We start from the raw sequence: 21864 nt of genomic DNA, 5'->3' as shown, positions 1-21864 counted from the left end.
GTTGGGGATGTTTTGGCTGTGACTTTCAGTGTGCATGGCGTTACCGCCTTGGCAACTTGAGCAGCATTTAGCTGGGACTGACATTTGAATAATTTATAGGAAAGCCAGTTGAGCTTCTGATAAATTCCTTCGGTCTCACAGTGTACCCTGTATCAGTGCAGGGACCCATCTCTGTCTTGAATATTGACAGCAGGGATCAGATTTGGCATGGATGGGGGTGGTGCAATGCTCTGCTTTGACAGCTGTGGGGCAGGCAGGGGTGGGTGATGCTCCTAGCCCGTGTATCTGATGAGGACACAGTGCAGCAGAGAGCATCGCTGCTGTGTGAAATGTCGGCTCCTGCAAGCCTGTGGCTGTGGGTTCCTTCTCCCAGGAGGGACGTACCAAGCTATCACTGACGCTGCTGCTCTCAGCTCAGTCCCAAGGAAATCCCATTCTGCCCACTTGCCAGAAAGGGAGTCTGCAGGATTTCTACCAGCCTGGAAATAATGGGAGAGTAACACCAATTAAGAGGACAGGCTCAGCCCGTCTCCCGCTGCTCTGCGGAGAAGATCAAGGCAGGTTTGTCACTGTTTGAAGATCAGCCTTTGAGAAAATTGCCAGTGAGGATGTTCTGAAATAGATCCAAACCTTATAAGTTGCTGCTGCTACGCATACAAATAGGTGGAGTGGAGTTTCATCTGGAGAAGTGCCAGTGGGGCGCGTCTGCGCAGCATCACCCAGGGAGCTGGCACCCATCACAGCGCTGTGCCCGGGGGGTGTATGGGGGGGGTCCCAGCTGGTGGGAGCAGAGCCTGCCCTGGGATGCTGGGAGTGCTGGGACAAGAAGGCGTGGGGCCAGGACAAAGGCAAGGCTGTGGTTTGCCTGGAGCATGGGTGTCCGACCTTTCGACTTGGCTGGGCTGCCCTGAGTGAAGAGGAATTGTTGTGGGTTGCTTATCGGCTGCTCTGAAAGTAATGCCTCCTATTTATTTCTGTGGAAGCTGCAAGAGATACAATGAGCACAGCGACTCTGTTTGATAGAGCAAATTCTCAGCAGTGTTCAGCAAGCATCGATGAATGTCAGTGTGCATCATCTTCTCTGCACGGAGGAATTCAATTCCACACCTTTGTTTCCTATGCACTTCCATGTCAGACACCATTGTGTCAGGCTGCCCCTCTGCTGCCCTCTGTCACACGGCAACAACATGTAATGAGATGTTGGTGGGAAGGTTCCACCCCTACTGCCATCCCACCAGCATCCACCTCTGACATTGTGGGGCAGCATCATAAGGCAGGAGGCATTACTTTCGGAGCAGCTCTCGTAAAATCTATAATACAGTTAACGTATTTAAATTAAAACAAAACAAAGCAAAACTTGTTTTAACTGTTAATGTTTTTATTAGGACATTAAAAAAGAGAGCAGCAGAAGCATAAAACTGGTGGGATCTGTGACCCCGTTCTCATGTCACTGACACCTCGCGCTGGGCAGTGGCTGCAGTTCTCAGTGAGTTCTCCCAGTGTTCGTCAGAGATTTTTGGTGAAATTTTACCCCTCCTGTGCTTCACCCTTGACAATAATCGTTCAGAATGTGTGTTTGGCTGAAAAGTGACGGCATGAGTAAGGCGGGATTGTGAAGTGGGAGATATCTGTCCCTGGTCAGAGAAGTCTTAAGAAAGGCCGGTAGAGAGACGTGATCACGTCTTTGAGTTGAACTTGAATTTGATTGCAACTCTGTACATTCCACTTGAAAATTTGCAGGTCATGCCTTTATGTCGACTGCAGATGGAGTCCCAAATATAAATGGGTGATTTTTTCAGCGTTCTCAAATTCCTTGATCAGAACAGAAAGCGCGGCTGCGTGTTCTTCTCTGCTCACGGGACCATGTGCAGTCTGTGTATTGACAGGCATGCAGTTATTGCCATAACTTGTGTTAGCACTGCCCTGCGCCCTCCCTTTGCTCTGCTTTTGGCTGTAGCAGCACTCCCATGTCCCCGGGCCACCACACTGCGTCTCTCTGCTGCATGAGCTGCTTCTGCTCAGCCACACGCCACAGCTCCGCACCTGCAGGGCTCTTTGCAGGGCTGCTCCTTGCATGGAGATGCCCAGAGCATTGGTGCCTTGGCCTGCTGGACCTCTGACCCGGTGATTTATTTAAAACCTCGTTGCAGAGTTCACCTTGCCATAAACCATGCCCCAAAGACGGCTCCAGCGATCTGCAGGGCTGAATTAAACATATGCTGCTGTTTCTTGCAGGCTCTTGTTAATTTTGTGCGGGGGAGAGCTCAAGCAGAGGCATGTCCTGGTGAAGGGCAGATGGCCCAAGTACCCATCTCACTGTCTCTTACCTCCTTACTAAATAAATGAGCGATCCGGAGAGAGATTTGGGATTTATAATGCACTCTCAGACGTGTGCTGGGCTGGCAGAGGTCAGTGTGGATGTTACTCTTATACCCTCTTGTCTTGAGATGCCAGTTGATGTATGCAGCTCTTGATCAGACTCTCATTACTGGGGGATTCAGCAGGGATAGCCGGCGTTGGGTTTTATTTTTTTCCCTGCTCCATGTCCATTTAGTTCAGTAATTCCTTTCCCTGAAGGAAACCTGGGCTCAGATACAGCGTCAAGCTTTTCGGTGAGGTCCATCTTCATTTTACGGTCGCAACAGGCCTTGGGCTGTGAAAAAAAAAAAAAGGAACCACCACGTTTTAAAGGCAGTGTCTGCGTGGCAGTGAGGACAATGGTCAGGAAATGGCAGCTGCTGTGCAGAGGTGCCAGGCCACGTTCCCCTGTGGAAGCAGCTCACCTGCCGAGGAAGCTGCTAGGCCGCGCCCGTGGGCCGAGGGCGGGAGGCAGAGGCGATGCGGGGAGGGCCGGCAGCCGCGGATGGAGCAGAAAATGCTGACATAAATTAATCAAACGAGGCATCTCGCAAGATTGAATTAGGTCCTGATTTATGACTGCGGTGCTGCTGCTTCTGCAGTTCCGATGTTCCGCGCCTATCGCTCACCCCCTGATTTATGGGGAGGCTCCTGCTGAGCAGGGCCCTGCGGAAGGAGCGGACGGACGGTGCCACTGGCCGGGATGGTGCCAGCCCTGTTCCTCAGGGCTTCAGTTGTTCTGCTGCCTTGTAAGCTCCATTTCTGGGCACTGTAGGTGCATTGCATAGCTCTTCAAAGTGTGATGCCTGGAAAAGGAGAAGAGCCTTTAGTCCTTCATCTTGCTCATCCTCTGGTTCCTGCCCCAAAGGCCCTTCAGGTTGGGCTGGCTTGTTGGGCTGGTCTCTCTTCCAAGGGAGTTTCTGCTGCCCAGGATCCAAATCCCTTTATGTGTATTCCACCCGCCTGAGCTGGAGCCTGAGCAGCTCCTACAGTGGCTGGCTTCCTTATCGTGTCTGTAGAGCACAGCCTGATCTGTCTGGATGTGTCCAATACGTTCCCACACTGCAGAAGGCAGCAAGTCGTCAGAGCATGAAGAGGGCTCAGCATGAGCAGCTCCTCATCCTTTGCTCTCAGAGAGGAGCAGGGTAGCCTGAAGGAGTGTAACACCGAGGTGGTTTTGGAGATATATTTATGGGGACTTTGCTCCCCATGCAAAGGGACTGAGAGCAGATAAAGGGATTAGGTGGACATGGAGCGCTTTGGCAATGGGTAGGCTCAGAGCAGAAAGTTGGTGTGTGGCTGCTGATGAGAAGGGAAGGGATGTGAAAAATGGAGGTGTGTGGTTTGTGCTGGATGACTTGTTGGAGGAGGAGCAGCACGGAGGATCTGTGGAGCAGGTTGGAATGGGAATTCGGAGAGCAGTGAGCAAGTGCTACCTATCTGAGGGCTGCCTTAGGATCACAGAATCATTCAGGTTGGAAAAGACCAATAAGATCATCAAGCCCAACCCCACCCCCACTGTGCCCACTGACCACATCCCTCAGTGCTGCATCCTCTCATTTCTGGAACACCCCCAGGATTGGTGATGCCCCACTCCCTGGGCAGCTGTGCCAGTGCAGCACCGCTCTTTTGGAGAATAAATTGTTCCTAATACCCACCCTGAACATTTCCCTCGTGCAAACCATCCATGTAGGATTCATTCAGCATTTCCCAAGAAGCCAGCCCGCCCCGTGGTGCCTGGGGTGGGGAACCAGGTGACTCAGCTTTAGCAGGAGGGCAGTAGCCCACAGCCTAGTTTGCAGTGGTGCTCACTGGGTACCCAGTGTCGGAGATGAAGAATAGAAACAGACCTTCTGTCTTCCTGCAGCATATTGATTTTTTGCTCCCTGCTTTGGCCTTTTGCTCGTCCTTTTCAGCAGCTGGCGGTGGAATGAAATATAAGGTTTGAAAAACTAAAAATACAAAAAGTGACAGCTTCATTGCTCCGAGTGATGGTATTTCAAGGGGAAGCGTGACCTGAAAAAACGGAGACAATGCCGTCCTGGCCTGCGTCTGCTCGCTGGGCAAAGGCAGTGCAGGGAGGGGGCTGAGGGCTGGGGTGCTGAGTCAGGCTGAGGGATGCTGAGTCACCCCACAGCAGTGACCCTGCTCCTTCTGCATGGGCAGCTCTAGGGTGCTTTGGAGATTTGGGACTGGGAAGGGAGATTGGAGGTCCCAGGACATGGGGAGTGCTGTTCTTGTCCCTGCAGCATGCTCTGGGCGAGCCAGCTGGCTGAGCCCTGTATCCTGCTGGAGAAATGGAGGTGCTTCATATCTGACCTGGGACCCTAAGGTGGTGGGAGCCGGGATAAATGTGATGCGCTGCTCCACCTGGAGCGCGATTTGAATGCTCTTTGCAGTGTTCTGAGTGGATACTAATTAGTGACTGCTGCAGATCACTGCGATGTGGCAGGCTGCGTTTGGTAGGAGAGTGCCCAGCAGGGTTTAAATTACTTGTCATTTGCCTTGTTTTGCTTGGCCATTTGAGTGGTTGACTCTCTGCTAATTGCTGTTGTAACCACTGGGGTGACACGCTTAGAGGTTCTTGATTGGATTCCTTCTTTTTTGGTGAGGGAGAACCTGGCAGATGCCGCAGAAGTTAAGCAATGGGAATTAATTCCTCTGTGTCATTACAGAGACAGACAGTGCAGAAACAAGAAATCCCTCGAGTTTTCCATGATAGAGCGAACTCAGCGTGGGATTTGGATGGTGCAGGCGGAGGTTAGGACGTGGAAACCTCATCCTTGTTCTTCTTCCTTTGGTGCTGCGGGCTCGTGACTTTGCTCAGAGTGCTGCAGGAACCCTGTGGTTTGCATGCTTGGGTTGTACCAGCAGAGATGTGTAATTCTGAAAGCTGCTTTGGGGCAGCAGATAGGTTAAATCTGTGCGTGCCTAACAAGGCATCACAGCGCCCAGAACCAGAGCAGGCACACAGTGGGCACCAAGGGCTGTAGGTGAGGCCAGTCCAGCTCCAGCCCTGCCAGCCTGCTGAGCCTGGCTGTGTTGGTGGGCTGGCAAGCTGAAGGTGGAAACACGGAGCCAGGTGAGGGGTCCAGGATCTGTGCAAGCCCTCAGGCACCTCCACGCCTACCACACGGCTGAGCTCAGTGCTGCACTGTGCTCTTATTAAATCCGATGGCGATGAATGGGACGTGACACCTGGGTATATGATTCAAATCGAGTCATCCCATTACACGCTGTAAATCAATAAACAAAATGTAGCCGCTGACAGCATTTACAGTTCCCCCTATTACTTCCAACCAGCCCATTTTCTGTGCATGAAAAGAGGCATTTACACCCCATTTAACTGTGCTTTGATGTGGGATCCTGTTCCCGGGCAGAGCGGAGGCTTTGACAGGTGACATTAGGAGAAGGGGAGATCTACAGCACTCATTTGCAGAGACCTCAGCAAAGGGTTGTGAAACATGGCCTGGCAGGTTGGTGCTGTCCGTCACCCGAGATGCTGATGTGCGGGGTTGGGAAACAAGAGCTTGGCTGAGGGAAGGATGCAGCTGCGTTGGTGTTTCCCAATGGTTTGCATCCTCAAGGAAGAGGGCAATGTTGAGTTTCCCCTTTTGTCCAGGCTGGAGGAATGTCTTTCAGCTGAGCTAAGCATCAGGTAGGGAACAGAAGAGGGAAAGCAGGCTGGGAGACATCGCTCTTGGAGCACCTCAACTGTCCGACTTGATTTTATTTAATGGGCTCTGCAGCCTGGTGATTAATCTGGTAATCAGAGCAAATGTTACAGCAACGGCTGGCGATAAAAATATAACCTCCACGAGATACAAACCCTCTTTTTCGTCTCTTTTTTTTTTTTTTCTTGCTGAGAAATTGACAGCTGATCTCTCTCCCCTTCATGAGAGGCGGCAGGAGGCAGAGGGATGCAGCTGATGGGAAAAGCAGGGTGCAGAAAGCATCCAGCTCCCTGCTGGTGCAGGGGGTTGAGTTCTCCACCCTGAATTTACACGGGCACAGTGTTTGAGATGGGAGGAGAAGCAGTAGCTGCCTTCTGGCACCCGGTCGTACAAGCGTGTCGTGGGGGTAGACGCGGGCAGGGATCGGATCAGCTGTCCTCAGAACTGAAAATTGATATTTTTTCTCATTTCCTGGAACTCCACCAAATCTCTGCATTATTCCGAAAGGGACAGGAAGGGCCGCTCTTTCTGCCTGCCTTTGTTGGTTGCTGATTTTCTTTGTGTTTTGCTGCTGTGTGGATGAAAAGGGCACTTTGTGACCAGGAGGAATGGACGGAAAACAGCAAACAGGAGCAGGGATTTTGCAAAATGTGCTCAGTGTTACCATTTAAGCATCGTTTTGTCAGGCTGAGGACTACATCTGGGCGTGTTTTTTTCCATTTCCGATCCCATTTTCCTGCACATTTCCACCCAGAAGTCCCCTAAGCCCCAAAACACAGCTTGGAGAGAGAGACAGCATTGGACGAGCAGAATTCCCATATGCTTCGTGTTCCAGATCTGCTTCCAGTAAATCCCCTCGGCAACTGGTATTGAAGTCTGACTGTCTGCCAGTCAGCCACATCTAAGACTCACATTTATTTCTCCTCTGAGGCAACATCAGTCCTTCCTTTCCCCATCTCCCCGAGCTTTTATTGTGTTCCCTGGGGGGACAGCGTGGCGAGCAGCCCCTGTGCTTGAGATGCACTGCTGAGCAATGCCATTGCAGTGCTCCCCACCCCACAGACACGTTGCACCAAGTGGTGACAGCTCTGGGAAGGTGACCTGGCCCTTCTGCAGCTTGCAGTGGAGCGAGTGCTTGCACCCTCTGGCACCGAGCACCGTCGTTAGTGTTGCCTGATTTCACTTTGCCACCTTGGGAAGATGTTTCTTAATGCCTCCGTGTCCTGTGTCCCCTCCTCTGCCCTTCTCCAGGCTGCTGAGCACCATGCTTCAGCTGGGGAGGAAGCACACCATCTTTATGCCTCTTTCCCATCTTTCTTTGGCTGCCTGTCACCTTTGGCTGCCAAATTTCCTGGACTGTGAAATGAAGCTTTTATTATCTCCCAAGAATGGGGAGGAGGGGGGAGGGGAGGAAGGGGGGAAATGACAGAAATTAAATTAGTGAAATTAAAAAGATGATGATGATGACGATGGCAACCTGACTGCATCCCTTTTCATTCCGCCTCACATGGCGAGGCAGCAGGCTGTGTTCTGGGGCTTCTGCTTGGATTGTTGTAAAGAACCGAACTTTTACTTTCAAATTAACCTGTCAAATCATATATTTATAAAGGAATCGAAGGCAGGAGAATGAGGGTCCCGGGTATTCCCACGCATCAATTAGGGGGAAAATTAATTACAATTTGCCGGCATTACCGCGTTAGCACTCTGTTGATTAGCAAGCAGATCACTGTGTGCTGTGACGGAGTTAGAATTCGTGGTGCAGAGGGACAGCCGGGCTGGTGCTGTGCTGGGATGTCACCGTGCTGGGGTGGATGCAGCCAGAGGGAAACGTGGCTGCCTGCTGAGCCAGGGGAGCTCAGCGCTCAGCACTGCCCTTCCCTATGGCTCCAGAAGTCGAGGTGAAGTCTCTGTCTATTGCCAGGGAGTCCCCGAGGGCCGTGAGATCTTCTGAGTGTTTATTCTGGGGGTTATTGAATATTTAATGGGGCTAAATTAGTGCTGGAAGGAGCTCCCAGGCAGTGGTTCTCCCGACGTTGGCTCACGTGGCTGTGGAATAGCAGCAATGAATCGCTGCTTGCAGGGAAGGCCAACCCCATGCCAATCCCATGCCAACCCCTTGCCAACCCCGTGCCACCATTTGGGCGAGGCAGGACCCAGGCAGTGTCCTGCATCCCATGGGCCCATCACATCCCACTTCATCCTTCCCCCCTGGGGGAGGTGCTGTGCCCAAGCTGCATATGAGGGAGAGCAGAGGGGTCCTTCAAGGGGGGCTGGGATCTTGCTCTGGGAGGAGGGATGGATTTCACAACGCTTTTGCTGAGTTTGGGAACGGAGGAACCTGGCACGTGGCCACCTTGCAAAGCATCTTTGCACTGTTTTTTTTTTTCAATTCCTGGCATTGACTGTAAGTGAAGATGAACTTCATGGGCTCAGAGAGCCCGGTCTCGGAGGTCAGATTGCAGGCAGCGATGCAAAATGCAGACTGAATGCAATTACAGAGTGCTTGAGCCCACCCTGAGATGCAGAGGTAGCATCCCTGGGCATGCGGGGCCGTGTGCCTGCAGGGCTGTGTGCCCTTCATGTCCCGATGAAGGAATGACCTGTGTGAGGCAGCTGGGATGGACTGTTTAGGGATAGGCTTTGGACTTTCTCTCCCGTGCAGATGAATCTGCTTTCTGCAGGAGCTGCCTGGGCTGAGCACACTAGCAAAAGGCTGCTTTCCAAATGCTGGTGTTTTTTTCCCAATTTAATCATTACCTAAGATTCTAACTGATGGTTCAGGTATTGCGATGAAAGAAAAACAATTAAACACTGAAGTAAACATCTTTCCTCCTTCTATGGCTGCAATTCCCTGGGTGCACCTGGTGGGCATGAGCATCTCCTCCCAGGAGCACACCTCAGTGCACACAGCAGCCTGGCCAGGCGTGAAGGGTGCTGTGACCTCCCCATGGTCACATCCCATTTCCTGCACGGATGTGATGGGAGGAAGGGATTGCTGGCGGAGGAAAAGCGAGGAGGACGTGTGTATCCATTGCATACAGCTCAGGAAGATGTGGCAATCCCAAACCTCAGTCTCAATTTTGGGGAGCACACTGGAATGCCCAGCTCCATCCTCCCGCTGCATTGCTGCACTGGGCAGCTGTGCAGGCTGATTTGCACCAGGGAGGATCTGTGTCACCGAGGGGTTGGAGAGAAGAAGGGGCAGCTGATCCCCTGCTACTGCTGGGTGCTGATCAAAGGACGTGCCAGCCCTGCTGTGTATAGGAACAGTTCCTCCTTGCTGACAGGAGTTTGATTCCTTTAATATTTGATTCCTTCTGCTTTTTGCAGTGTTTGGTTTTCGCATTGTGGGTTTTGCATTTTTGATCTCCGGAGGCCCCTTCCAACCCCTGCGGTTCTGCCATTCTGTGACCTCCTGGGAAACTCGTGGACCATCTTACTTTGCATCCTCTTCCCTCCGGGGACGCCGAGGTGCTGGCAGCTCTGCAGGAGCCCTCCCAGCAGCTGGGTGCCCGTGGGCTCCGTGCAGCAGCTGTGACAGGCGCAGAAATCACACCTGCAGGATGCTGTGCTCCTCCGCGGCCCCGCGGTGCCCTCTGCTGCTGCTGCAGCTGGGCACAGCTCCCACCTGGAGAGCAAATGTGCCCACAGCTGGGACCGCTTCTGCTCCCCCGCCAGCTGCCGTGCCTCTCCTGGCACGTTCCTGCAGAGGGAAATGTCTGTGCGTCTGGAGATGCTGAGCTGCAGCTGGCCGGGGTGGGGGGGGGAGGGCAGGGGAGCGTGTGCTGAAGTCGTTGGGAAGATTTAGGGAGCTGAGCGCAGAGCAAGCGCAGTGCACTCTTGTTTTTTTCAATGTGAAATGTGCACAGCTCGAAAAACCTCTGCAGGATGAGGTGCCCAGTGCTGTGGGGTGAGGCTTTGGAGCAAGAGCGAGCTGGGAACGTGGGCCCTTCAAAGGGAAACTTTGCTGGAGCCGAGCGAGCCGCGTGGCAGGCACTGTGCTGCTTGCCTCCATACAAAGGCTTCTTCTCTTTGACATAAATTTTAAGTGGGTGCCGCAATTACTGCGGGCTCTGACATCTGAAATGAGCGGAGCCACCCTTGCTGTAGTTCGTTGCCAATCTGATTACAAGGCAGAGCAGGGAGAAGGCAAATTATCGAACAAAGCGAAAGGAGAGAGGTGAAAGTCGTGCCTTGCCATGTGGGTCAGGAGCTCCTGCCACACTGCAGTGATGCTGGGGCTCAAGGCTGTCCCCTCGGGCACGGCAGGATGGTGATGCTCATGCTGGTCCATGTGCAGGATTTGGAGCTGTAGGTGCCAGCTTCAAGCAGACCACAGCAGAGCAAGTCCAGGACATGCATTCATAGGCAGTTGCATGGACAAATGACTTAAAAACTGGTTGTGAAGAAGCTGCTGCGTCCCCTCCTTGGCCCTGCACACTTGGGCTCTGCTCACTGAGAAGCAGCACAGAGCCCGGGCATCCATCCATCCCTCCTCTTCATTCCTCCCTTTCCTCCTTTTTCTCCTCCCAAGGTGCATTTCTACATCTGTTAGACATGGCAGCATTCCAGCTCAGTTAATTACATTCTGCTTACCTGAATTCCCTGTGTAATTCCAGCTGGAGAACGTTGCTCTTCCCTGGCTGGCCTTAAAGAAACACGGGCAGCAGAAGGAAGGGCTTTGAGATCCCTCTGCTCCTGGGTGCAAAGTGCATTGCTGGATGCTTTCCTAGAGCTTCCTCCATGGGAGGTGCTGGGCAGCCATCCTGAAAGGCTTCAGACCCACGTGGGTGCCCTCCGCTTACTGCTGGGCACTGGGTCAGATCCAGGTCCGGCTGTCCTGGAGGGCAGCACTCCAGGACTGTGGCAAATGCAATGCTTGTGAGCAGAGCAGGGAGCTCGTAGGAGGTGAATGATTGCACTTCTGAGCTTCTCTAATGGTTAAGTGGACAAGATAATGTGATAAGTTTTTTCTTATTGGCCCCACAGATGAGTTATTAATGCACACGCTTTCAAGCAGCACCTGTGATTTGCATGGATACAATAGAGCAAGATTCTCATTATTTGGTGGGACGCTGCTTGATCGAGGGCTGCTGAAAGGAGCTCGGTGCTGACTTTGTGCACTATTTCTTGCTCTCCGTCACCAGCCGCCCGGTGCTTTGTCCTGCACCAGCTCAGCACCTCCTCCCGTGTGTCATTAGCAAAGGAGAATGATTTCATGTCTTGTTGGATGATAAAGTTATCAGCATTCACATTTACTTTGCTTCTGTTCAGGGCCAGCCCCAGTTCAGGCTTTGTTGGAGGCAGCGAGTGGGATTTGTGTTAGCAGAAACACCCGTGCATTGCATGCTGGGTGGGATCTCTTGCTGTCCCCAGAAGAAGAGCTGAGGAGGCGTTGGCATGGCACGTTCTGTCCTCAGCATCACTGCTCTGTATCTGTCTGGTTGTGATGGCCCCTTTGGGATCCAGAACCCCCAAAGGAGGGGCCCTGAGCCCAGGCTGAAGCCTGGAGCCTTGTCACCACTCAGCTACTTCTTCCTCATGCCCTAAGGCAGCATCTCTTTGCTCCAGCTCCTTTTTTCACGCTCTCTCTGGAAGCCGATGTAATCTCCCTTCTGCAAAACTTTATTGGGAATGCGGCCCAAGAGCGATGCTGGCAGCTTGGGCCCCCCATTATTTGATATTGCAATTGCAACCCTCAATAGCCATGCCCTGTGCTGGGACCACAGCTGTGGGAACTCAGCAGGGATCCTCAGTGATGCAAATTGCTGGATTGAGGGATTAGGTGCTTCTGAGCCTTTCCTTGCTCTGGCATCCAGCCCTGTAAGGAGCAGAGGCTCAGGGAAAGCTCTGCTATCCTTCCACCCCTTTCTCCAGAGCCTGGGGTCCAGGGCTGCTGGCGATGGGCAGGATTTGATATTCAAGGCAGAGGGTCAGGAAAACATCATCTGGAAGGTGTCAGTCCAATCTCACTGGCCTTTGTGGCTTTATTTATCTGAAATCCCACAGAGCCATCCTTCACTGCAGCTTCTATCAAAATCCATCTGATTGTGGTGTGGGTTTTGCAAGGTGTTTTTTTCCTTAAAGCCCCAGTCCTTGAAACTCTGTGATTGCGTGGGAATCCCAGGCTGTGTGCTTCTTAATAATAGGACAGGAGCACACTGGGGGTGTCAGGGCAGCAGGAGGGCAAAGAGCTGAGATACCTGCAGGGGTTGTGGGTGCACTGAGCCGTGTGTGGCAGGTGATGGAGGGAGCAAAATGTGATGGGCAGCGATGCACACATGGCATCGTTAGGCTGTAACGAGGTGGCTCGTGCTGATGAGCAGGTGCTGCAGTGGGGCTGGGTCAGAGGAGTCAGAAGATCACACTGATGGGGGGTTGAGCTGCCCTGAGTGCACTGTGACTTGCAGAAGGGGTAGAAGGTTTGGAGGTGATGCTGAGCCTTCACAGGGAGAAGAATCCATTTTCCCAGGTAGGTTTTGCTGGTGGTTTTTTCTTTTTCCGAAAGCATCTGGCTTTCTTCTGTGCCACTGAGCTTGTTTGTGAGGTGCTCTGAGGCAAGCCCAGCCCTGGCTGTTGTGCAGAGTAATTGTACAGGTGTCTGTGCTGAAACACAGGGTGTGAATGGGGTTGCACCCTCGCTCTGCAGAGGGAGCAGCCTCATCTGCCCACCCTGCTTTTTTTAGCCCATATTCTCCCTGGGGAAGCTCAAGGGCATGAGCCACGTGTTCCCAGCAGATGGGAGGACACGGTGCGCACGCTGGTTGCCAACCAGGAGCCTGCATCTCCTTCTGGCTGCTCTGTCACAGACAGGGCCGAAGTGGCTCCTGGAAGCACTTGCAGGCTCTCAGCAGGTGAGGAGCACTGGGGTCCCGTGGCTGTGCCAAGGAAGGAGGGTGGTGGGCAGCGCTCGGTGCTGGCCGGCCCTTCGGCATATGGCGATGTTGTGCTTGGGTGCCTTGGTTTAAAGAATTATCAAAGAAGCCGTCCATCTGGGCGCTGCCCGCGCCGCGGGGCGCCGAGCAGATGGTTTGCAACAAAACAGCTTCAGATGAGAAAGGAAGGAGACCTGTCCAAAGGAACACGTGGCAGGGGATGTGGCTGGAGCGCTGCTCCCTCCCATTGCTGGCTCAGTCCCCAGTGCCACCAGCACAGAGCTCCTGCTGGGACATCTTCCTTGGCATCCACAGCAAGCAGGCTGTGCACTGCGCTTTCTGCCTTACGGTTGCACCGCTGTAAACCGCCTCACGTCTGTGCAGCAAGGGTGTTGGTCTCAATGTTGCTCTGTTCTTTGCTTTTCAGACTGTCCTCTAGGAAAGGAGCTTTGAGGATCCAAGATCCTGAGTTTGCGAGGCACAGCTTTGGGCAGGATCCCAGCGTTGCATTTGGATGCGCTTTTCCTCTTTGCTCCCTAGGGTGCGTTTGCAGCGCCGTGGCTTGGGCTGTTCACCCAGCACAGCCACGAATGTGAGATCACTTTGCGCAGGTCAGAGCCGAGCAGTTTAGGGAACAGCTTCTTGCATTGCCAGAGCTTTCCCTGAAAATCCCCCATCCATCCAGCGCTGACCCCGAGCTGTGACAAGCACACAGCGCTTGCCAATAAAGCAGTGACTCGATTTGAATAATATCTGACAATTACGTGCTGAGCCCCGGCATTATGCAATATTTATGCATGTCTGGACTGTGAAACAGTGATTATCTAAGAGCAGTAATTGTTTGCAGTCTTACACTGAATTTCTTTCCTTTTTTGGCCTCAGAGACCCAGAGTGGTAATCAGCGGCACGCGCCGGCTCCTTCCCCACGTGCACCGGAGCAGCCCAGCCATTAGCACAGCAGGGCTGCAGCACTGGGGCTCTCCCAGCAGCAAGAAGGCTTCTTTCATGGCCTCGGGCTGTCTGAGAGCTGGTGATTAGGGAGCAAGGAAAGGCAAAGAAGGGCTCTGCCTCGTCTCTGCTGTAGCTCTTGCAAGTGTAGATGGGCTTTGAAGTGGTGAAGAGCAAGGTCGCGTCGGTGGTGAGAGGTACTGGGGAGGCACCAAGCATCTCTGCCTCTCGCCTCCGTTCCCTCTTGCACACATCGGGCAGCTGGATGGTGGTGCTTGGAGAGGAGCAGAGCTGTGCTGCTGGCTGGCAGCATGGGGGTCAGAATCTGTGTTCTTCGCCCCCTCCGCCGCAGCGGCTGGGTTTTGCTTTGCTTTGCTCTGCTTTGCTCTGCTTTTGTTTCTCCCCCTCCCACCACCTCCTCTTCTTTTTCCAAGTGCTGTTTGCTGTCACCCTGGGCTGAGGAGAAGTCAGAGCTGAGAAGACAAATGTGTGCTGTCAGATTGCGGGGCTGGGGTGGGAGGAGAGGGCAGAGAGTTCTCCTGCCCTGCACACAAATGCTGTGATTTCTGCTGCATAGCGGCACCCGGGCTTACTCGAGACAATCTCTATTTGGGGGAGAAAACAAGCTCTGCCATTCATTTGGCTCTCTGCACCACAAAAAAAAAAGGTTTTTGCAACCTGGGCTGACGACAGTGTGGGCGCAGCGTGCTGGGACTGGCCTTAGAGGAGCAATGTTGAACCAAAATTTGGCACAGAATATATCCCCCCCCATGCACTAGTACAGGTTAGGGGCTGGGCTGCTGGAAGGGAGCTCTGTGGAGAACGACCTGGGTGTCCTGGTGGCCAGCAGGTTGCCCACGAGCCAGCAGTGCTCCCTGGTGGCCAAGAAGGCCGGTGGTATCCTCAGGTGCATTGCACAGAGCGTGGCCAGCGGGGCAAGGGAGGTTCTCCTCCCCTCTGCTCTGCCCTGGGGAGGCCACATCTTGGGGGTGGCACACAGGCAGCAGAGACAAGCGATGTGCCTGGTCAGCAGAACAGGCGCCGGAGCTGGAGAGGCCAAGATTACTGCTGCCACAGCTTGTTAACAAACTAATACAGGCTGCTGTGTTGGAAGCAGAGATAGGAGGGAGAAAAATGGGAAGCGTGTGCAGGAATAAGGACCCTGATAATGAACCTGGCAATGAGAATGCAAAGCAAAACAAAACAGGAAAAAAAAATGCTTTTGTTGCAGAGCCCTGGGGTCTGTCTGCTGTAGCTTCTGGCTCGAAGACTTTCTCTGTGGCTATCCCATCTGGGATTCGGGTTTCTAGCAACGTGGAGTCTCCTGAGAGTTGTGGGAAGAGAGAAATGGGACTGAGGTGCTTACCCCAGCAGCGCGGGGCCAGGCTTCACAGACAGGCAGCGCCGGTTTTATGGAGTGTGCCTTCCTGCCTAAAGGGTCCCGTCCTATCAAAGGGCCCTCAGCCGTGGCCAATTCATCTGTTTTTATGGTGATGACGGAAGAATCCAATCTGCAGCCTGTAGCCGGAAAGTTCAGAGCCACGCAAGGCTGGCTGGGGGGAGAGCGGGGTTTATTGATGGTCTGGGCTCGTGGAGGTTGTGTGGGAGGAATCTTGTTAATGGGTCCCCTGGGCCATTGCCTCCTGACTCTGCCATATCTCCTTATCCACTAGCTGCAGCTCAGAGGGTGTCTTTTTTGTTTTTAGGACTATAAGCTGGTGCTTGCAAGAGCTTTGGAAAACACTGCAGAAGTGGAGGGTGTGGGGCTGACCCACCTCCAGTTCCTTTCCCCTTTTGTAGAGCCCTTATGGGAGCGGCCCCATCTCCAGTATTGCATCTTGCAGTGTTGGAGACTGCTGGAACAAGGAGAAAAGGCAGAGTCACCATCCTTGGAGGTGGATACGTGGCACTTGGGGACGTGGTTTAGTGGGCACGATGGCTGAATGTGATGATCTCAGTGGTCTTTTCCCACCTCGGTGATTCTACGTTTGGGGTTTCATGGTGTGGTTCTGCAGTGCCTGACGGCGCAGAGACCTGGCCTTGGATCCGAGGTGACCAGAGTGAGTTTAATGGCTGTCATGACTGGTTCCTCTGGAAGGATGAAACCTTGCAGGCACCACTGTGTGTCCCAGTGCTCATGTATCGTGATGGGCAGCAGTGGGCACGCTGTGCAGTCCGAATTGCTCAGCATTGCAGCGTGCTGCTGGGGTCTGCATCGTGGGCTGCGTGCAGCGCGCCCTGGCTTTCTGGCCCGGTTCTGATAATTAATTGATAGTCGAAAACGTTTGACAAACAGACAGCCAACACGAATCAGACCCGCTCACGTGTGCATTAACATTTCATGCGCGTTTCTTGTTTGTTTGCTTTTAAAAATCACAAAACGCTGTGATACATTTTTAATCGGAAGCGCTATTGGCTGTTTCCATCACTATTTCAATAACTTTCTTGATATAAAAAAAAAAAAAAGAGAGAGGAGTTCAATACCGCAGCGTAATGGGATCTTTTAGGAGGTGGGCGATGGGTTTCTGACAGGCGTTTTCATCTCTGCAAAGGGTGTTTTTGTCAGGGAGAAAGGGATTTAAAAGCACACCACTTGGGAAAGCAGCTGGGGCTCTCGGGGTGCGCTGTGATGGCTGAGCACCCGGGAGCACCCAGGTCCCCATTGCATCCTGCACGGTCACCAGGCAGCCTGAAGGAAATCTTCCCTTGCAGCTTCAGCCCAGCCCTTGTGCGTGGCTCTCTTATCTTGAAAGCTTGACAGAGGGTTCCTTTTCTCCTCTCCTTTCGAGGCAGGAGATGAAAGGCACGTTTGTGTGTATCTGCGTGCGTGCGCGAGCGCGGTAAATAGTGGGTGGGGATTATTAATACAGGGCTAAACCCATCCCTGGCACGAATCACAGGGAAGACATATGTTGCAACAACTTTCCTAAGGGGGTTCTGGCCAAGGTAGATACCAAGTGTTCCCTGGAGGGGCGAGGGAGGGGGGTGACAGCTCTTTTCTTTCCAAGACTGGTGTAATTAAAGAGTTATAATGTCCTTTAACTTCCCTGCCCTTGGCACTGTTGTGCACTGGCGTATTTATTTATTATTTTTTTAGCACCGATGGGTAGCTAATAGGCTTTACGCAGAGAGGCAGGAGGGCCAGGAATGCAGTTCAGCATTGCAAACAGAGGAGATTATTGTATTTCCCTTGGAGTGAGCATCCATCCATCGCCCCCTCTATGGCTGGCGCTGTGGCTGAGCGTGAGGTTAAAGCCAGCGTCCTTCCAGCTGCCGCTTAACACGCTGAACTTTTAAAGGGAATCTTATTTTAATTTAATAGAAAAATGCATTATACATAATCCTTGCAATAAATTTCCCTCGCATCTGAAGGAGAATCTACTGGTGTAATCCATCCACCCAGCCCAGGCACCTGCAGATTTGTGGCTGCGTGGCGTAAATAATAACAATAACAATAACAGCAGCAGTAATATCCTTTGCTGCTGTCCTTGAGTGACAAAGATGATGCAAAATGAAGTTGTAGATAGCTGGAGACGACAATGTAAGTATCCTCTGCCCATCTTGCAGGTTATTAGCAGGTGTCAGTCACTGGAAGGAATCTAATCATTTCCAGACACGGTTTTCATGCCGCTGTCTCCGTGGAGCTGGGGCTGTGGGAAGCAAATGGTTTCTGTCGGCCTGGCAATGTCCCTGCTCCGACCCGGTGGGGAGATGGACGCGGCCGCATCGTGTCACTGTGCTGCTGGCTGTCACCCTGCACGCGTTCAGCGCCGCCGCCTGTTGCTTTGCTGCGTGCTGCCGTGGGCTTGCACCGCTCCTCGCTTCCTCCCTTGCATCGCTCGTTGCTGTCGCCCCGTGGTGCATCCTTCATCCCTGCACGACCTGAGTGAGGTGGTGAAGGCGAGCAGACGAGCAGCGCCGTGGCGTGCAGGCGGGCCAAGGGAGGGGTGGGCGCTGCTGGTGCTCCCGTGCAGAGCCCGGCTGCTCCGCGGGACCCACGCGGGTTCATTGTTTTTCAAGCAGGTGGTGCTCCGCGAGCTTCAAGTGAGCACCAGATGGGCAGAGATGATGAAAGAGGCATCGGCATGAAAGGCTTCCCTCCAGGGTGTTAAATATTACATTCACCGAGTCCGCCGAACTGTTGAAACCAATAGAACTAATTAGAGAACCGATGCCCGGGAAGGACGCGCCTTCGCTAACAGCTGAGAAAGATGCCAGGTCACAGCGAGCTCCGGCTCTGCACGCCCCAGTGTCTCGGGCGAAGCTGGAGGGCAAACAGTGTGATCTGTCCTTCTGGGGACAGCACTAGGAAGTGCCCTGCAGCCTGTACCATCACGGGCCGGTGTCTGAACCCGAGGGCTGGTGGGCAGAAGGGCTGGGCTGCAGGATTTCTCCGTTCCCTGCGAAGCAGATGGAGAGGAGCTCATAGGTATTAGTGTGCATTCAGGGAGCTGTGCTGGGCCCTGCGCTCCAGGAGGAGCGGGGCTTGCTGGGATGCATAGGGACATCCTAACGTCACCATGGCATGGCTGTTCCGTGATGATGCTGCAGCGTGGGTTTTGTTGGATTTGAGGCCTTAAAGCTCCCCAGGCGTGTGGGCACACAGCCCCCCCAGGGCAGCCCATCTCCAGGTGTCTCTGTGCAGGTGCTCCCACCACGGAATGCAGGATAATCGCCTTCTGGTGGTGAGCAAGCATAAATCCATTCCTGCGCCCTTGTCAGGCTGGGGTCCTGTTCTCTTAATGGGCTTGGTGAGAGCATGCATGCCAACAGCCGCCCTAAACGAGGGCAGGATTAGCCAAGCCAGCCCGTACCATCTGTGGCCTCAGTCAGAGCCGCTTCGTGTCTGTGTGCTGTAAGTGCCCCTCTGCTTCTCCCTCCCTGGCAGCCTTTGCAATGGAAATAGTAATAGTAATAATAAAAGAAAAGGAATTAAGACAAGTAGGCAAACATAAAAATGAGTTGTTGCGTGGCGTCTGTGCAGATTCTGATCTCAATGTCAAGAGAGCATCATTGCAGCCTAATGACATCTCTTCGTGAAAGCACTCCGTAGCAGCCATAAATAAACATGCTGGCTGAAAGGCACGATAACGGAAAATGGAAACTGAGGCACCCGAGATCTTTATTGTCATGCAAACAAAGCGTCTGTGATTAAGAAGGGCAGGGGAGAGGAGGGGGCGAAAACGAAAGGCGCCCGATTGTATTGCTGCCTTGTCCATGTCAGCAGCGGATCTGGCTGTGGTAGGTTGACAGGTTGTCTGGATAAATACTTTGGGGGCAGAACATGCATTTCTGATGGAACTTTCTTTTTACAGCTGAGATCAGGAGCTCCAGAGGTACTGTCAAGGACGGACGAAGCTCTATAAATCAGGACAGGCTTTTTTGTCTGTCTGAAAAGTCTTATCTCGGAGTTCGTCCAGGCAATTTTTTGAGGTCTCTCTAGCTTCCTCCCTTCTCCTTATCAGAGCGCCACAGCTTTAAATGCAGATAGATACCCTCTAATGGAAGCACAAGGCAGAGCCCTCACTCCTTGTAAGTGCCAGCTCGTAATTTAGTTGTGTGCCCTTTGGCACCGATGCATCCATCAATAAAAGAGACGCCATGTCCCCTCCGGGCACATCACGGAGCACGGTGGCAGCGGGGGCTCGGCCGCAGCTTTAGGATGCCCAGCTCGCGTCCCCCACGCACGGTGCAGGAGCTGGCTGTGAAATGGGCTGGGCTGGGGTTTTTTGCCAAGCAGTTGTGTTGGGAGGATTAGGGAGCGATAAGGAAATCTGTCCTGGAGGCAGCAGGGTGCAGGTGGGCAGCGCTCCCCTCCGCAGGGCGCAGCCATTGCGGTCAGTCCTGCGGGTTTGCTCTTGCTGAGTCTCTGTGCTTAAACCCAGTGTGATCCGTGAGCTTGGGAGGATTTTGGCTTTCACCCTGAGAAAGGAGAAATGCCGGGGTGCTCCCGACTTCCATCGGGCGGCTCTGTCCAACCTCGGCGCCTCCCAGCCCCCGTCACCTCCCGACGCTCCCCTCCTCCATCTTGCTGTCCCCTCTAACGAGCAGCGCTCCGCTAATGGCAACACTTCACCATTCCGGACAGCTCCCGCCGCCTCCATGCCTCGGCTCCAGATTGTTAATTTCCCCTGCTTTCCCCCCAAATAGCATTTTGCCTTCTGGCTAAAGCAGCGTGTTGCATCGGCCCACCAGCTCCTCACCTGCGGACACGTGAAGCGGGTTTAATAGGTTTCTTCTCTTTGCCCCACTGGGCTGTGACCGGGAGGGAAGACAGAGCTGCATGAGCCGCTAATTGCTTTGGCCCTGCAACTCCCAAGCGATCAAAAAGATTAAAAGGGAAGGAAAACAGCTATTATATCTCTTTCTTGAAAAAACTTGAGGCATGAAAGGCTCATTAACATCATTAGTGTTTCATTAACCTCTAGCCAGACAAATAAGCCGGAGGTAATTTAGCAGCGTAGGGAAAAAAGAAAGAAAATTAAAAATTACCCAGGTGGAGGTGACATTCTGCAGCGTCCCTGCGCAGAGGTGCGCGCAGCAGCGCCGTGCCAGCCTGGGCTTGGAGGGCAGCCAGCAGCACTGCCTGCACCGAGGGCTGGAGGCAATAAGGAGCGGAGAGAGGCATCGATGGGGACGGAATGGGATTCGTTGGAGCCCAGCGCTGTCAGGAATCTCGAAAAGGAGCGCGGCTCCGCACGATGCCGCCCTGGAGAAATAAAGGAGAAAAGCGAGGGGGAAAGGGAGACGAGGAGAAATGGGTGGCTGCACAAGAACTTTCTTTGTTTGAGGGGAAGGCTCCCTCCCCTCGTTCATTTTGGTGGGGTTTTATTGTGGCTTTTATTTCTCCCCAAGTTTAACGTGCTCCACCCCCGCCCCGCTCATTGGGAGTCCGCACGCGTGTGTGCACACACACCGAGCTGTATTTATGTACATGCAAACACACGCTGCTGCTTTGTGCCAGCTTTGTGAGTCCAGTTGTGACTCGGTGCCTCTCTCTCAGTTGCCTTTCCTTTAGCAAGGCCTTCTGCTGTTAAAGGAACATCGTCAGTTCTTCTCCACAGCCTGAAGTTGGACTGGAGACGTAAGGAAATGGCAGTGCTTTCTGCTCTTTGTTGTGTTGTGCTCACCTAACTTCTGTGGACCCATTTTCTCTATCCATACAACGTGGCCAGCTCTCGCTGTGGTGTGGATGATAAGGAGCTTTAAGCACGCAGTCTCTGTTAATGCCCGTTTTTGAGTCCTTACCCACTTCTGCCCAGCGATGGCTGAGACGAGAAATCTCAGAGCGGAGGTTGGGATTGAGATGTTGTGTGGCACCAGGAAGGGGTGGGAGATGCTGAGCAATACTGCACTGCTGCCTGCAGCTCCGTGCGCTTGTTTCAGTCGCGCCTTGAGCCCCGAGCAGCTTGGGTACTTTGGCAGAGCAGCAGCCTTACAGTTACAGACAGGTTTCTGGTAGCGCGAGCAGCCTGGGACCTCTGTATTTCACAGCATCCCGCAGCAGCCTGCAGGCACAAACAACCTTTCTGTTGTGTTCTTTGCTGCTGATGTAAACTTAGCTCCTGCTTGTTTCCATCCTTCTGCTGCACGTCTGGCTGGGGGCCTGTGTTTGAGCCGTTGTAAAGAGCATTCTGAAAATGGGGGCCCTTTCCAGTGCTGCTGGATGAACCCTTTGAGCTGTGGTCAAAGTCACTGGGAGAAATCAGGCTCTAGTTTAGCCATCATGAAACGGCGCGGTCTGAAACACTGCGAAGTTGATTTCATTGCCACCTATCTGTGTTTCTATCTGTGTTTCTATCTGTGTTTCTATCTGTGTTTCTATCTGTGTTTCTGTCTGCGTTTCCATCCCATCCTGTTGACAAGAGTGTGGAAGCAGCCAGGGTTTATCCTTCCCAGCCCATGCAAGAAGCCCGGGAAATGATTTGACAGAAATACGGAGTTCACTGAAATTATTCAACCCTCCAGCACTCGGGTTTAGGTCAGTGTAAATTTGGAATAAATATTTG

At 53.1% G+C, this 21864-nt stretch overlaps 1 protein-coding gene and 1 long non-coding RNA gene across 3 annotated transcripts in view; both read left to right on the top strand.

The window, feature by feature from the left end:
* The window catches only part of OPCML (opioid binding protein/cell adhesion molecule like), a 292354-nt gene that overhangs the window by 138512 nt on the left and 131978 nt on the right, over nucleotides 1-21864 (top strand). The window lies entirely within an intron of this gene.
* Nucleotides 10922-16274, top strand: LOC110387653. 2 transcript variants are annotated; one of them, XR_002432640.1, is made up of 3 exons: nucleotides 10922-12504; nucleotides 12719-12886; nucleotides 15562-16274. It is a non-coding gene; the product is annotated as an uncharacterized LOC110387653 (long non-coding RNA). The 2 variants fall into 2 exon arrangements; XR_002432641.1 differs by lacking the exon at nucleotides 15562-16274 and adding an exon at nucleotides 13335-14463.

This window comes from Numida meleagris, chromosome 23 (genome assembly GCF_002078875.1).
Source record: "Numida meleagris isolate 19003 breed g44 Domestic line chromosome 23, NumMel1.0, whole genome shotgun sequence".
Lineage (NCBI taxonomy): Eukaryota > Metazoa > Chordata > Aves > Galliformes > Numididae > Numida > Numida meleagris.
Note: the sequence above shows the minus strand (reverse complement) of the source record. Positions and strands in the feature narration are given on the sequence as shown.